Here is a 17,285-nt window from a genome sequence, read left to right on the forward strand (position 1 = left end):
GCTTTTGTGGCTACCTCCTTTCCATTGCTTCGAGAGGATCCATCATTGTGTGACGAGTTTTTGGCCTCCTACAGCAAGAAGTCGGGACTAGTTCAGGGTATTTCTATGACTTTGACAGCTCGAGGCCTAGGGAAGGCTCTTTCTCTTCCCTCCAAAGGTGAACCCTTTGTTACCACTCGCCAGTTTTTCTCTAATGAAGAGATTTTGAAGCTATTACAAAAGCAGACAAGGGAATTGGTGGATGTTAAGAAAGTGATCAACTCTTCAGGAGTTTCCTTTTCCATGATCACTGATCCTGTGTGGAAGATGGTCTGTCAGTTTCTCCAGGACAGGTTTATGCCTGTCAAAACGCCATCCCAGTACTTGTCCAAAGAGCTTTTCACAGCTTCAAGGATGGTGTTGAAAGGAATCGCTATTGATTGGAGCACTTATCTCCTCACTAAAATGAATCAACATTTCGTCAAAGTCACCAGGGGCAATGTTACCAATGTCACCTATGGATCATACTTGTATGCCTTCTTAACCTACTCAGGTTTACAGAAGAGTGTGCCTCCACCTCCTCCATCAGATCCAGTACCTCCTCCTCCACCTTCAGATGAGTCAAAACCCATTGATATAGAGGATGATGATTCTCCGCCTCCCCTGGTCATACAGCACAAACGCTTGAAGAGGGTAGCGGATAAAGCTCCTTCAGTTCTTCCTTCAGTGCCCATTCCTGCTACCTCTGGCAGTGATCTCCCTGGGTATCTCACTTGTAATAACCTGTTCAGAGCACATCGAGAAGGATCGTTGGATATATCAGTTCCCTCACTGAACAGTCTAGTCTCACGAGATGTAATTCCTTTCCTCTGTAAAGACATTTAGAGTTCCATTGAATTGTCAGTGACAGCCTATGTTCAACAGCTGTACGCTTCCTTTTATGATGAGTTGATGCAATCTGACTAGTTGCATAAGGCAACATCCGAGTTAGCCTCTACTAAGGATACCCTAGTAAATTTGTTTAAGCAGATGGAGCAACAAACCCAACTGGTTGCCACCCAACAATATGAGATCTCTTCTTTGAAGATCCAGTTACTAGAGGCTCAATCAGAGGTTACTAGCCTTTTAGAGGAGAAGGAGAGGATGTCCAAAGAAGCGCAGGAGTTCCAAACTCTCTTAGATGCCAAACTTTCAGCCTTACAGACTGCTAATGACACAGTGGAATCACAAGCTTCCCAAATCAAGCAGTTGCAAGATCAACTGGCAAAGTCACGGTCTGTTCCTCCAAGCCCTAATGTTCCCTTGATCCCTTCTCTCTCACAGCCGGACTTGGCTACTCTTCAGAGACAGGCTACCTTGTGTCCTCTCTTCCAAGATAAAGTGGAAAGATTGCAATCCAGAATGGACTTGTTATGGTCTACATTTGAGCAGTTTCAGGAATATATTCCACCAGACCATTCTTTCTTTGTCCACTACTACTTACAGAAGTTGGCCTTCTACATGAAGCTTTCCACGATGGATCTTCCTCTTCCAGAGGATGGATGGAGTGGGGCTTGGTCTGCTAAGTTGCTAACAGAGGTGGTAAGGATGGTGTTTGAAGATTCTGTCACGACAGATACCATGTTGATGTCATACATGTATCTACGAGGAGACTTGTTGATTCCAGATGAGGTGGATATGGCATGGTATGTGGGAGACGTGGTTCTACAAGCTGTTTTGTATGTCAACCATTTGGAGTTGCGTATAGATGACATGTTCCAGAGTTACTCCTCCAAAGTGGCTAATTGTCCTGATAATTCCTGGCATACCATGATTGATTCTATGGTCCTGAATCAAAGACAGAACACAGCCCCTACCTATGCCCAGAGTACTAATCAACTAAGGGTGGATCTCTTAGCTTATCTTTCAAAACATAATCCGTTTGATTCTACCTTCTTTGATGCCTATCATAGAAGATCTCTCTTAGGACCTTCTGTTCCTACCCTCTTGTATCACCAACAAATGGCTCACCGATATGATCTATATCTTTTCCTTTGTCAATCTAATTCCACAACCATTTTACCCCTTCTTTTCCAACCTTCATCTTTCTCTCAAATTCCCATTTTTACATACTGCTCCTTTATTGAGGATAGAGTATTTTCCCCTTCTCCACCATGTCCTTCTCCATCCATTCATGTACCTTCCACATTTCCTATTTATCAGTTAACACCCTTCTTAAGTGATTCCATACAAATTTCTACCACTCCTTCTTTAAAACATTCTTCCTTTTATGATTTTGCCTACCCCTTACTTCATCCACTTTTCCTTATTCCACTTCGCTCTCCTAACACTTCTATATCTCAACCACCTCAATTGGTTAGTGACTATGACAGGTTTGATCATCAAATTTCTAGAAGAAGGGGATGGAGCTCGAATGATTCCCTTACAGGACCTTAGATAAATTGGCCAGTAATTCCAGGAGACTGGACAGCTGCTAGTCAAGCTTATCAGAACTATATTCATTTTGCTCAGCAATATTCACAGTCTGCAGATCCTTCAGTGAGATTAACTGCTCACTTTGCTTAGTACTTGGCGTATATGTATATGCACTCTCATAATGATTCCAAGCCTATTCCAAAGTCGTGCATAAATGTCAATGTGAGCATTGATTCCCAGCAGCTGGATATATTGTATTTTCATGCCCTTTGTTTGCCTAGCAGATACCTGGTCCTGTTGGAAAGGATGTGTTGTCTTCAATTTTTTCAGAATCCTCCCAAAACATTTGTAGATAAATCCTTGTCTATGGATCATTTCCGAAATCATCAATCTTTCAAGAGGGATCATCTTCATTGATACCTTTTCCAATGTATGGTGGACGCTTTTTAATGAAAATCTCTTTTTGGAGGAGTCATTCAGATGGTTGTGTTGTGTGTAGTATTTGTGTTGTGGGTTAATTTATGTACAAAGAACGTGGTGATTGCCTATTCGATTGGCTTTCGTGCGAGCTCCATTTTGGAGAATTGTGGTGATGGGGTCGTGGTTGGAGAGTTGAAGATGCTGATGAAGAAGAAGAAGCAGAAAACTCTTATGTCCTTTACAAGTTTGTTGTGATTTCTAGTTTGATAAGAAGTGTTAATGTATAAAGGGTTTTCCTTTCGTTGTATTTTTATATCAGATATAGGTTATAAGTTGGGGTCGTGGTTGGATGGATTGTTTTTGAAGAGATATTGAAGATCAAAGTTGAGCTTTTAAATGAACTTGTATTCCCTTTTTCCTGGGTCGTGAGGACGCTTCCTTATTAAGTGTGGGGATATGTTGAGTGTTGAAATGACTTGTTTTTTGGCTGATTTTTGTTGTTTTTGAGAGCTGAATGGTTGATTTTATGAGATGATTGATTGGTTTGGAAGTGGTTTGAGAGTTTTTTGGATGATATTGATTGTATTTTGGAAGTTCATGATGTTTATCAGTGGTTCTGTGATGTTTTGATAGGTTCTGATTGGTTCTGTATAGCTTCTGTTTTGTTCTGTTCTGTTCTGATTGACTTCTGTAAGGAGGGATGGAGTATTGATTGATGAAGATTGAGATCTTGTGAAAGCTTATTGAATAGTTTTTGAGAGTTTGGAATGGTTTGAGTATGAGTTATGAGGTTTTGATGACCTTCTGTAACCTTTTGTAGGTCTTCTGTAGAGCTTCTGTCTCTGTTCTATTCTGTACTGTAGCTGTTCTGGTACTGTTCTGTAGATTGTTCTGTATGCTTTTGTATGTGTTCTGTTGGATGAAAGTGTAGATTGGGAAGGTTTTCTAGCATTGGAAAGAGGTGAATACAAGTGCAAAAGAGCTAAAAGAAGTGAAAGAAGTAGTTGCTGAAGACTCAAGTGAAGACTGGCGTGAAGTGACAATAGTGAGCTATGAAAAGACACTGTAGTGGCTCTGGTGACTCTTCATATCAGACATACCTCTTGGGAGGGGTATCCACGACCTAAGAAGGATTATTGAGGGTGATTTTGAGAGATTTTAGTGAGGATATGATGTATTATTGATAGAGAGAGAGAGAGAGAGAGAGAGTCAGAGATAGCCAATTCTACTAAAACAGAGTGATTGTATATGAGAGATTGAGAGAGAAGACTATGAAGATATTGAAGATGAATACTATGTGATGTATTTCCATTCAAAGATGGTGTATTCCTTTTCTTTCTTTGTTATATTGATGGATTTTGTGAAGATATTGAAGAATATGATTGATTCTATCAAAACCGTGGGAGGTCTACATGATGCTGCATGAAGATTTGTTGTGCCTGGTGTTCTTTTCTTCATTGTGATCATATGAAACATAATAAAAAAGCTTGTTGATGTTACAAGATAGATTTTCTTGCAAGAGAATTCCCTTTTCCTTGGTGTTCCTCTTGGGGCTCCATAGACACTTGAGTGCATGTGAAAACTGGAAAGCATGATTTCACACAATTCACATCGAGTCGCAGTGCTCAATTGTATAAGTGTGTGTACATTTGTAGATTGATTGGATTCATAAAGAACACACTAAAGGGGATTAAGCTAAAAATGAATCCATCAGTATAGGTGTGTAACCTTGGGAACTAGACAAGTGAACCAAGACACTTGAAACAAAGATCTAGGAAAGAAAAAACCATTAGACCAACCACTAAGGGAACAAAGAAGTAGCCAATATTAGAGACACATCTTTAACCAGACCTAGTCAACCTCATAGAAATACTAAGGGGTCAGGAGAGACAACCACCATGGGAGGCACTAGCTCGAATGAGAATGACCTCAACCTTGACCTTGACCTTATCGGATGACATCCAGTGACTTATCACTCAGTATAACCAACAAACAAAGATAATGCATCAAGGAAGACTGCAAACTAATATCATAGTCGACCTTGAGGAGGAAAGGAGGCTAGGAAGGATTGCACTACAATGCATAGCACGCTATAGCTAGGAGCAAAGGGCTCAGAGGTTGCATGAGGAGAGAGAGCTCAACAAGTTTCATAGGATCCTAGCCATCTCAAGTAGAAACAAAATGGGAGGAAATGTCCATAGGGAGAGAGCCTTAGAAGTGGGCCTTACAATGAGTGAGCTACTGAAGAAGAAATTGCTAGACAATACCAATGTTGAGTAAACTGGGTTAGCCTTGGCAACATCATTGCTAACGTGACTGGGATTCACCCAAATGCTAGGAGCCAAAAAAAGATACCCATAGTTGCCAAGCAACCCGATAAGCAAGCAATGATCCCTATAGCTTTGTCGAGTAGTTTGAGCAGATGTGCAAGCTAACAACCTCATGGACCCCACTCAATGGGCACACGCATTCGGTCTTAGCTTAGGATTATAATGCTAAACTGAAAAATTTCAAGGATCTAAAAGATCTCTTCATCAAGAGATTCTCAGAGATAGGATACTCTTATAACCTCATTGTTAAGCTAATGAATATTAGGCAAACAAACAAAGAGGACATACAAGACTATGTCACTCATGTGTGAGGAGACTATACAAGAGGATACCTATGCAAGTGACTCAATGAGAGAGCAGTCTCCACCATATTCATTAATGGGATCCATAATGAAGAACTCTATAAGGCCTTAGCGAGCAACTTGAACCTGCAAAGGAATGTGTTGGCAAGAGCCATTGAGGAGGCTATATGAGTGAATAACTTACTCAAAGAGAGAGGCTCTAGGGCTACACAGAAAGGGAGCAACACATTTAGAAATGCCGAGATAACCGTAGCAGTTAATGAATGAGTAGCCCCTAACAAGCCAGATAAAGGAAAGAGCATCGATCAAACCCAAGTGATAGCTGAGCTCAAGTCTGAGTTGACTAGACTGCAAGAGTCAATATGAAGGGAAGTATGACCTCACGTATAGTGTGTGCATTGTGGAGGGAACCACCTACCATCTGAATGTCCTGATCCTAGATCCTGGCCTTATGCCAACTGTAGAAGATTCAAGCATGATGCTATACACAGTGGATTACCAAGATGGTTTCCATACCACCAACCCTATGCTCAACCATACTATCTAGGAGTTAGGTAGCGTTACTTCACAAGGGGAGCCCCCTTGGTTCTACTTGCACCTAACGATTCAAATCCAATCACTCCGAAGGATTGGTATCAACCCAATAGGAATCCCTAGACCACCATGACCTATAGTGACCCATCCACCAAGTGATGCTCCAGTGCACTTTGTAGAGAAACCACTGGAGGAAAACTCATACATGAATCCTTATGCCTCTTATGACAAGGAGGGTAATCCCATATTGATGGACTTTAGGCCTATGTCAATCATGGCTTTAGGTAGAGGGAGAGGTAGAGGCCTAGGACAAGGTTAGAACCATGAGCCCATGGCATGTTGGATGTTTGGCCATCCAAGGCATATCTCATCCCTTTTCCCTAAAAAGGAGCAAGAAAATAGGGAGAAGGTCACAATTTGAGGTGTCCCAAATGTGGAGTTACAACCTTTTTGTTAATTGTGCTAGGCAAAAACCCTCCACTAGCTCCGGCAATCATGCTATCTGTACTCCACAAACTCTTTTCTGTTAAGCCACTCAAAACAATGTCACATCCATCCTCATAAATGTCATGACACAGTCCCAAACAAAGTAGGTCGATATCTCATTACCTAGACCTAGCAACCTAGATGCAACCTTTATAGGAAAGAAGAGCCAACAAATGAGAAAAATGAGGATTGATGCAAAAGTAACACTCAAAACAGAGAGTGTGACCACCTTAACAAAGGGAAAATAGGTCCTAGATGCAGAAGTAGAAACGTCTGGTCCTAAGAAGAGGGAGAAGGGAAGTGCTAAGATTGGAGAGTACCCTAACCCCAACAAGCAACTAAAGGCTGTGGATAAGGTCAAGGAATGGATAAAAAAACCACAAACTCACTTGTGAGATGCTAAACCTATCATTGAGGATGAGATCAATGAACTCTCAACCATGAGCCCACTAGTCTCTCCCACGTACTTAAGAGAAGGAGAGGCAACATCACCATATGTACAACCACATAGGTATAGCATGGATGCCATGAATAGATGGGCTACCCAAGATCATTGGTAGGAAGCTCATGAAGAAAAGGAGGGAAAGATGGTTGGCATATTTCTATCCACACTTATGTCAACACCCATAACATTGCCACTCAGAGAATTGCTTTTTAATCTTGCACTATGGAAAATGTTGAAGAAATGGGTAGAGCAAACCAATAGACATGAAATGCAAGACTTGCCCGACCATGACGCTCTAACACACATACCAATCCTAACATTGAACCCAATGTGTAAGTCCCCATAAGTGAATGCCTTTTGGGAAGGCATTAAGATGCATGCAGTCTTACCTATTGTTGACCTAGGAAATACAACGTGAAAGGGGATAGCAAACACAAGAGCAAGAGTTGGTGTACTTAGCCATGCAATCTTGCAATCTTGGGAAAACTACCAGTGGAAACTACATGGTTCAATGTCACTCTAGCTAATGGGATGAAAGTTAGATGCTTTTGAGTCCTAAAGCATTGGCCTTAAAAGATAGCAAAAATCTAATTCTTTGTGAACTTCATAGTCATGAAGAGAGTGGATTAGGATATCCTACTAGGCAAACCTTGGAGGAATGCCCGAGTGATAGAGGATTGGCGTAATGGTCTGATATTCTTAGGAAATAGATCAGAAGTAGTCTGAGTAGAGATGGACAGTTGAGAAACCTCACCAGTGGACCTAGATACCATCTCTACCATGCTAAAGGGTGACTCAAAGGCTAGAAGCAATTATGGACCTATAACAAATTACCTTCCTTGTCCCAAGGATGAGCGCGACTAGATGTATTAATTGGTGACCACTGATCTCCCATTCTCGGATAATGAGCATGAGTATAGGCAAGCTGTAGACTCAGCTAGCAAACCTACCCAAAGTGCCCCTATGCATGATGGCTAGTAGTTCCATCAGTCGACCAACACCAATCACCTACTATCATGTCCCAACTAACAAATTGAAACTCCATAGAACCTTCTTTAAGTACTTGTCAAGTGAGCTAGCTACCAACCCAGCTACAAACCTAAAGCCCCTCAAGGATCTCATGGAGAGTAAGGAGTGGTGATGGACTAAGATGCATGACCTAAACATGTCATACAACTAGACTCTCATGACAAGTGAGAAAAAATTTGGGAATAGGAACCCTAAAAACAATGCATAGTTTGAGTGTGAGGATTCCGATGATGAGTAGGAAGACTATTGTTCCATCATTGAGGTAAGTGAAGAGAAAGTGGAGCCCATAGAATATGACATGGATGGAAGAGTGATTGAGCAAATCAAAGTAGATTTAAAACCCCGAGAGGTCAACACTTTTAGAGTGAAAAAAGGAGTTGTCAAGGTAGATTGCAATCGAACTTGGCTAGAATGCCTCAAGGTAGTAGATTATGAGTAAGCGAGATTAGTTCAACTTGGCACCACACCATTATTTGAAGTGGAGTTAGCCTTATAGCTACAGCCACTAGGGGAGGCAGCCTTGTCTAGTGAGGATTGTGAATACAACTCCGAGTCAGAGGTGAGCTCTAATAGTGATCGTGAAATGCCTCGATCACCACCTAGAACCAAATGCACCAAGGGGGACCTCCCAATCCACCTAACATGCAAGAGGCTAAAGGAAGAGAGAAGGAAATGGTCGAAGTCTTCAAAAGCTGATGGACACAAGAAATCCCAAGACCATCCCAAGTGCTTCATGAAGTTCAAGTAGGGTGATTGAATAGTAGTGTTAGTAGGAGCCAAGTGGAAAGGGAAGGAAAGTGAACCCATCGGAAGGACCAAAAGGAAGTCAACTTGGAAAAAGGGAAGGGTACAAGCTTGGACCCATGTACATAGTGGATGACCTAACTTAGAGGAAGAGAGTGATCTCATAAATTCTCTTAAGGGAATTCTCTAACGTGTGTTTTCATGGTCCTATAATGAACTGAAAGTAATAGATCCGAGTATCGTGACTCATAATATTCCCATGACCCCCGATGCAGTACTAGTTGAGCAATGACCATACGCAATGAATCCTAAGCATGCACATGTAGTGAAGGAAGAGATTGATAAGCTATTGAATGTAGGATTCATTTACAAGATAGAGCACACAGAATGGGTATACCCATAATGATAGTCATGAAAAAGACTGGGAATATTTGAGTATGCATCAACTATAAAAATGTCAATGCAACTACAAAGAGAGAAAACTACCCATTACCATACACTAAGCACATGCTAGAAGAGAGAGTAGCAGGAAAGGAAGCTTACAATTTCCTGGATGGATTTTCAGGCTATAACCAAGTGCAAGTCCATCTGGACCATAGGCACAAGATGGCATTTGCCACTGAATGGGGGGTGTTTACCTACATAATCATGCCATTTGGACTGAACAATGCCCCTACTATCTTCCAATGACATATGTGTGCCATCTTCAAGGACATGCTCAGAAATTGGTTGGAGGTAATCATCAATGACTTGTGCATCCACAACAACTAGGAAGAGTACTTAGAAAAGCTATAAACAGTCTTTGAATGGTGTAGGCAATACGGTCTCTCACTAAACTCCTCAAAGTGCCAATTTTGGGTGAAGCATGATTATATTTTAGAGCACATTGTGTCAAGAAATGGGATAGTCACAGACTCCTCAAAAGTCAAGGTAATTGTAGACCTTCCACCTGTGACCAACTTCAAGGGAGTTCAATATAGATCTTCCACCTCCGACCAACTTCAAGGGAGTTCAATGCTTCTTAGGCCACACAAGGTACTATTGACGTTTTGTGCTAAATTATGCATTGATTTTGCAAGATCTTTGTACAAGCTATTGATAGTATTTGAGTGGATTAAATAATGTCAGAAAGTCTATGAATGGCTTAAACATGCTCTAACTTCAACCCCTATCTTAAGAGACCCTTATTGGTCCATTATCTTCCATGTACACATTGATGCATTAAAATTTTCCATGAGAGTAGTGTTATGCCAACCTAGTGAGAATAACCTTGACCATCTATGGAGCTTTACTAGTAGGCAATTCGTTGATATGGAAATGAAATATTTCACAATAGAGAGAGAAGGGTTAGCCATGGTGTTTGCCATAAAGAAGTTTAGGCATTATCTTCTAGTGACACCTTTTACCTTCTTTATGGATTATCAGGAAACATTACTTTATCTTGTGAACAAACCATACACAACAAGATGCATTGCTGAATTGTTACTTTTGCTTTTGGAATTTGACTTCTCTATGATAGTGTGCAAAGGTAAACATTACTATATGGTAGATCACATGTCCTGCTACATAACCAGATGTTGAAGTGGTTGGACAAGGCATCATTGATGACCTACTAGATGCACATCTCTTTGGAATGTCTGACGAATAAGATTTATTTAGAAGAGCAGAACTCACACTATATTGGGTGGATGATACAGTCAACATCCTAGAGAATGGATTTCCTGAATGACCCATAGAAAAAACTATTTAAAGAGACTAATCTTGAAGATCCAACCATATCAGTTGATTTCCAGTCAATTGTATCAATTGGGACAATATGGACTCTTAAGGAGATGTGCTTGCTAATATGAAATGCATGATGTGCTCACGAAAGTGCATGGTGAGATTGCTAGAGGACATTTTAGTGGAGCCACCACAACACAGAAGGTGCTTTAGTCTCAATTGTGGTGGCCAATGCTATTCCACGATGCAGTTAAGTTTGTGAAGCTCTATGATGAGTGCCAACAAATCAAAGTCCCCACTCGTAAGGACAAAACGAAGTTAACCCCAACGATTGCATGCCAACCATTTGAGAAATGGGGAATTGACTTCATTGGTCCAATCATCCCTGCAGCATAGTACCACAAGCCAAGTACATCATTGTTGCCGCAAACTATCTAACCAAGTGGACAAAAGCTCGAGTAACTCACAAAGATGACGCTAGGATCACGACCAAGTTCCTTTGGGAGCAAGTAATCTCCCAGTTTGGTTGTCCCATAGAGTTGGTTAGTGACCAAGGTAAACAATTCATCAATGAAGTGATTGCTCACTTGTTGTCCACCTTCTTGATAATCCACATGAATTCCTCACCATATTATCCTCAAGAAAATGATCAAGTTGAATCTAGGAACAAGATCTTGGTGAACTTCCTAACAAATGTAGTTTCTACTTTATGTAGTAACTAGGACAACAAGCTCATGGCAGCTTTATGGGCATATAGGACAGTTTATTAAAACAACCAAAGGACAAACCCCATTCAAATTAACCTACAGGATTGAAGCAATTCTACTAATAGAGTTATTTGTTCCAAGCTTGAGAATAGCAAAGCCTAGGGAGAGATGGGAGGGCAAGGAATCATGGACACATCGGCTAGAATGCCTATTTGAGACTCATCTCATTTACAACCCATGACCTAATCTATGAGAAAGAGTGATGCAAGAGTTGGTTTGACAAACACGTCAAACAATGAGACTTCAAGCAAGGAGACCTAGTTTTGTTGTACTCAATTAAGGGACACTAGCAGAAGATGAAATTCAATGGATTGGGACCTTTCAAGCTTTGTAATGCTAGTAGAATAGGCAATGTGGACCTTGAAACCCTAGAGAGGAAGGGCATAGGCTTTTTCAACGAAAGTTGCATAAAAAATAATTATTCTCTACCACATCCACTTCATGAACCTCAAATGATAGAAACACTATTGAATGTGAGAGTTGCAACCATCATTCATCTAGAGGAGGAGGATAAGGAAGCAGTAGCACCATCCTACATGTGAATAATAGTGATCTCTCAAAAGGCATGCACATTTGATGCTTTAACCTTTGGGCACATTGCCTTTAGGGGGGAGGTTGTTGGAATAAAGGGTAGTGCCCGTGTCTGCCCATAAGGGCTAGCTTGTACATAGTACATATACCTATCTAAAATCATTATTGAGGTATACTCTTCAGTACCACAAATTGTGTGTCTCTATCTCTTCTTTCTCTCAACCTGCATCTCTACATAGAAGATCCATTGCAGCTAACTCAACAAAGATGATGTTGAATCGTTGTGCTAAGGGCCGAAGGTACCCCACCTAGAAGTATCAACTACTTTGATGCCCTAAGCCATGCACAACGCAGAAGAGTATGACGAGCTGGTAAAAGAACTACATAGACAACTTGACAAGATGTTTGAAGAGAAAAAGGCTGCACTCATCAAGTTGAAAGAAGAAAAGAATGCCTTTGCAACCTACCACCTATAAAAAACAAGGCAAATGACCATAGTAACTAGGGAAGTGATGGCATTGAAATAAGCTTTAAGGGCAAGGGAGGGTGAAGAAATTCTAAAAGACTTATATGCTAAAGAAAGGGAAATTTGCATTACTCTAGAGGCACAATGTGCTTTCATATCTCAATTATAGGCAACACTTAAAAGAAGAGGTCGATAGGTTGAAGAAACAAATAGAACATCTATCAAAAGAACTACAAGAAGCAAAGACTCAAAGTGAGCAGGAAGCAAGGAGAAAGATGGCAAAACTGCATAACCAACTCCAAGCAACTCTCCACGAGCAAGCGATCCTAAAGGAACAAGTAGAGCATCGGAACCAAGAAAAAGAACAAATGCCAAGATATTATAGTGAGAGGAAGAGCAACTAATCACCACTCTAGCCCAATACAAGAATCAAGGTTGAGTAGATGAAAGAAAAGGAGGTGGAAGATTGGGCAGTCAGGAATGAGGATAGAATTAAAGACTTAGCTTCCTGATTGGCCCATTCAGAGAGTGAATGCCTCATGGTAGAAAGCAAAGCTACAAGGTAGAGATAGGGATGTTGGAGCAACAAAAATCCTTTTCAAGCACAATGTTAAATGTAACCCAATCAAGAAAGAAAGAGACAATTGAGGAAGTCAAAAGGAAATTAGAGCTGGCAAGGAGAACACTTAAGCATGGACTCCATGCCAAGGCACCCAACCCTAGCACCAACTTAGGAATGGAGGAGCAAAGAGCCCATCTAATCATAGCTAGATTAATCATGCAAGAACTCAAATTGCTAGGATTTAGGGAGCCATAGCAATGAGCACAACCTCTCTCACAAGAGCTAACATAGCTAATCCATGAAGACAGACCAAACTTTGAGCATGACCACATTAAAAAGGAGCAGCTACATGAACAAAGCCCCACTCTACAACCACAAGCACAAACAAAAGAACAAGGGGAGGAAGCCATACTACTCGAAAGAATGGTGGAAATGAGGCACAAATAGAGAAAGCAAATATAACTAGCATACAAAAAACTCCAAGTGTCGGGACCTAAAACAGGCCTGCAAGCTAGGCCTCACTACTCACCTAAAACCACCCCACACGGCCTTGCGGCCAAGAGCTCTAAGACTTTTCATTTATACAATTTTGTAGTCCAAGGAATAATTATTTTTCCACTCCTCAAAGGGATTCCCTAAACATGTAGGTGTTATACACCACGTAGGCACACACACAGGGAGCACCCCTCGATTGATCGCCTCGACTCCACTACGACTCTCCTACACCTTAGGGATTGGTCCTAAGATGCGCCATGAACATAAAATGTTGAGATATTGGCAATCACACCTAGCTTAGCCTCTTTGTATGGAGCAGTGTGGGCTCAAGATATAGAATCCCATATGCATAGTGGTGGAAAGTGCAACCTAGTCTATTATTATAAAGCATTGTACTTGCTCTCTTTTTGAATGCAATGTCATAGTACTTTTGTACTTCTAGCAAAGTGTCTGTGTCATTTTCAATCCACTACAAAAGATTGTGTTTATGAGTCCAAGATTCCATCTTGGAACCTAATTCACTTGTGTGACATTTGGTATTGATGTATGTTACCTCATGAGCTCACTCTTCCTCTTTCAACCTCCATAGCCATGCTCTAGATCCAATGTTTTTTACATAGTATTAGAGCTCAGCTGAGCATGGCACGGCCTCTTCGGTCTCTTCTCACCTCTGATCATCTCTGCCCAACTCACATCCAACTCAGGGCTTCATTTTCAACTTCATCTTCATCTTGACCTTGAGTCTGCCACAGCCAAACAACACATACCTCTATTGGAGCTTCTTGATCTCCTTATCTAGGCCATAACTCTTGAATCCTTCTTCTAGGGATATCTTCCCTAGGTCATCAGGGCACAACCATTCATCACATCAATCTCTAACATTATCATCTCTCTGCTTTAGCACTTTCATCTAAGCAGCCCACTTCCTGTTCTGCGCTACCTCTATGTCATACAGTCTACGCCGTACATATAGTCCACAATGTCGATGTTTATCATGGGGCATTCAAAGTCTAGGATATGATCTATCTTCTCAACAAATATTAGCTCAAACGGTTATCAGATCGAGTTGTTGTAGTTAGAAGAACAGTCCGTGCAAAAACCCTAACAGAGGGCAACCATAGCCAAGGCCACATTGATATGAGGTTCCCAGCATCAAATCAAGGAGGAGAAGATTTGGATTTGGAAGATCTTGAAGTTTTTGGAAGACCCAAGAAGATACAAATGTAGCATCCATTGACACTCATCTAGCGCTTTCAAGCACTCGTGTCATTTGATCTTGATGTCTGTTACCTCATGAGCTCACTCTTCCTCTTTCAACCTCCATAGCCATGCTCTAGATCCAACATTTTTTCACATAAAACACATTCAAAACAAAGTCCACTCTTTTGATAAATTGATCTAGGAGATGATATATAAATCTCACCTAATAACTCCCAAAGGAATTGCATATCTAGTCCTACGGCTTGGGATACCTCACTCTTAGCGTCGGGTCATCACTCATACAAATAGATGCTATGCATCCAGGATACGATTCCATGTGGTGTATCAATGCAAATGTGAATATGACCATCATGCTCAAACAAATATTCATTAAAAATGAGCAACGTGAAAGTGTGAAGACAATTCTTTTCATGATTTTCTTTCTACTTGAGCACTTCATTACTTAGGGCCAGCACCACCAAGCTTCCTCGTGCTACTAGTCCCTTTAAATTTTAAACAACCATGAACTCTATATGATTTGCACTATGAAACATCCAAATTTAACATACTTCAACCACTCAACAACCCCTACTCCCTAATGTTTAAAATTTTGCATGCGTTGATAGGTGTAGGCATGGTTTTTTATGATTTTTATTTATTGAAAGTGATAAAAACTCACTCTAACAAAAAAATGGGACTGAATTGAGGCTAAACCTCATGCTCCAACTCCATTATACGTCCACAACCATTAATCTTATTTTTTAAATTTTTATGATGCAAAAAATCTAAATTTTTCTATTTTTCTTTAATTTTCTATATTTATTTATAGAAAATTGTAGATAATTACTAATTTTTAGATGTAGATTGATTACTCTTATAGAAAATGACTTTTTAGCATGTTTCATTCCATAGGAATGGCAAATGCACACCAAAAACCCAAAAACTGCATATTTCTCCTTAAACCACCTACTCTCGAGTTTTGCATGTTTTGCATAGAATCATTATGTGACTGATTTTTTCATGATTCTTTCAACATGACTGATCAAATAGAGGATTGGCAATCAAATCCAAGCATTACTAACCATTTCAAACATGAATTCATCATAAAACGATAAAATCTACATTTTTCTCATAAAATTGCTCACTTTATGAGGCGCATTTTTTCAATGTTGGAGGCCCGTTGATGCTCTTCCACACCGATAATGATCCATCCAACTCTGATGCACGTGTCTTTCTAGTCCTGCTTTATAATTTGACCAAAAACATCCATCTTAGGCCATCCCCCTCTCTTTTACACATTGATCCATAAGAACAGTCCACAAGAAGAGAGAGGAGAGAGAATGATTGAAATCGTATCTCTTTGTTTAGTGCATCAAATTCGATGATCTCTACGGTGATGAAGGGCAAGAAAATGGTAGAGACTACAACCAAGATCACTCCTTTGATGGTTGTTACAAACAAGAAAATGATTTAAAAATGAGGAATTTGGGGGCGCCGAAAAAAATGGTGTCCCCCCTCCCACACGTTTTCAAGAGATGTGGCTTTTTGTTTATAAGCCTATTTAAGCTTAAACTTAAGCCTTTAAAAAAATCGGTTCACTTTGGAGGTTTCACAATATACGAAAAGTGGTTTTTTCACTTTTGGAGGGGCAAACGAGCTCCAATTTGAGATTCGTCTGGACGACTGACTTCATGATGTCAAAATCTATAAACCTGGCCATGTGATGCACTTTTTGGCTTCCAGATCATGTAGCTACTTCATAATCCAAAACCTTACAAGGATTGAATGGGGGGCAAATAGACTTGGATCGACGAATCGAGACCTGTGTTGGCTTCCTAGCATCGAACTCCATTTAGGAAAACTCCAGCTTATCGATCCACAATCATTTCATTTTGCATGAAAAATTGGTCTTTTATAGCCTCTCGAACTCTTTTTCACTTCAAAAATTTGCCGTTAAAATCTACTCTCATTGGCAACCATAGGATAGGGCAACTTAGCCTGTCAAAACCCACAAATTGATCTACACAAATAATAATCATCGAAAGTATCAAGTGCTGCCACAAAAAATATACTCAAGAAAGCTCAAGAACAGCTATCACCCTATCCCCTAACAAAACCAAGGTATGAAAATCCACAAGGGATAGGCCCAATATAATCTGATAGACATCTAGAGCGAGTTGCTAACCAACAACTCCAACATGGACTGGCTAAAAGAACCACAAAGAGGGCATCCTAGTGGTGGCATGAACTATTGACCTAACTAAGGACAATTAGACCAGGAACTCTGACTAGGAGAGGACTCCTATAGCCTAGCCATCACAAATTTTCTTTTAACACACTTTTCTTTCAAGAATTCCATACTCAGGCATGTGAAAAGGAGGAAGCTGAGTGTAGAGTGACCCAAGGAGAATAGGGTATCGGCCTCAGGTCATGACTCAGCACCCAAGAACCTACCAAGCTCTCGCAAGGTGAGACTTGATTCTTTTTTGTTTTTCTCACTTTCATTTTTGCTCCAACCTTCCTTATTTCTTTATTCTGGCTAGCTGCTACCCTTATGAATACAAGGCTCGAACTCATCCCTAGGAACCTACGAGGTCTCCGCAAGGCGATAAGTAACTGCTTTTAGGATTTTTCTCATTTTCTTTTCTTTTCTAGGTTAAGGGGGTTAGAACCCCTTTTTACACACCTTTGTAATTTCTTTATTTTCAACAGGCTTCTCTAACAGCCTCACACTAGCCAAGGACTCCAAGAATAGCTGCCTAGCAGGCTAGCATAATAGGGTTACTAGGACTGCATTCTGAAATAGGTCTTTCAATGCCTGACAATGTCTTAACAGAAGGTAGACAACTACTCAAATC

Source organism: Lygodium microphyllum, chromosome 4 (genome assembly GCF_053477565.2).
Source record: "Lygodium microphyllum isolate KBCC chromosome 4, Lygodium_microphyllum_v1.1.10, whole genome shotgun sequence".
NCBI classification, from domain to species: domain Eukaryota; kingdom Viridiplantae; phylum Streptophyta; class Polypodiopsida; order Schizaeales; family Lygodiaceae; genus Lygodium; species Lygodium microphyllum.